We start from the raw sequence: 639 nt of genomic DNA on the forward strand, positions 1-639 counted from the left end.
CGAAGAACTGCATGAAGAACAAGCAGCGATTAAACATGGCGCCGGTGCCGCTGCAGCCTAGCCCACTAATTATTAATTAAAGGAATTGAAAATGGAGGAAAAAACAACTTGCCGCAGGTGCGGAACAATCCCACGTTCCTAGAAAGGATGTTCCACATCCGCCGCCAAGGTTTGTGAGTGGTGGCGCTGGCTAACACTCCCAGGGGGAGTTCTAGTAGGGACACATAAATGCCTAAGAAAGTGGAGGGGAAGACGGCGTCGCGGTAGCTCAATTGGTAGAGCATCGCACGCATAATGCGAGGGCGTGGGATCGTTCCCCACCTGCGGCAAGTTGTTTTTCGTTCATTTTCAATTCCATTAATTTATCATTTGTTTAATTGAGTTAGTCAGTAAATATAATCTCCCACGTCTTTCCATTGTTGTCTATGTTTGTTGGCTTCTTAAAATGTGATTTTTTTAAAAAATCGGGCCCCTCGGTTAACCCCCTTTCTTCTCGTTCATGCCGTATGTGTGTAGTACAAGCGCCTGCGTAAACGAACGAAAACTTCTCGATTAGAATTACTACATGTGTGAAACGACTTGCGTAGGGCAGGTCCAGATCACACAGCTCTCCGCAGGCTCGAGTCCTTGTCCCATGTC

The 639-nt window shown here is 46.9% G+C and overlaps 1 non-coding gene across 1 annotated transcript; it reads left to right on the forward strand.

Moving 5' to 3' along the window:
- Positions 1-257: 257 nt before the first annotated feature.
- On the forward strand, positions 258-329 carry TRNAM-CAU (transfer RNA methionine (anticodon CAU)). Its single transcript has one exon. It is a non-coding gene; the product is annotated as a tRNA-Met (tRNA).
- The last annotated feature ends 310 nt before the right edge of the window (positions 330-639 follow it).

This window comes from Dermacentor variabilis, chromosome 3 (assembly GCF_050947875.1).
Source record: "Dermacentor variabilis isolate Ectoservices chromosome 3, ASM5094787v1, whole genome shotgun sequence".
NCBI classification, from domain to species: domain Eukaryota; kingdom Metazoa; phylum Arthropoda; class Arachnida; order Ixodida; family Ixodidae; genus Dermacentor; species Dermacentor variabilis.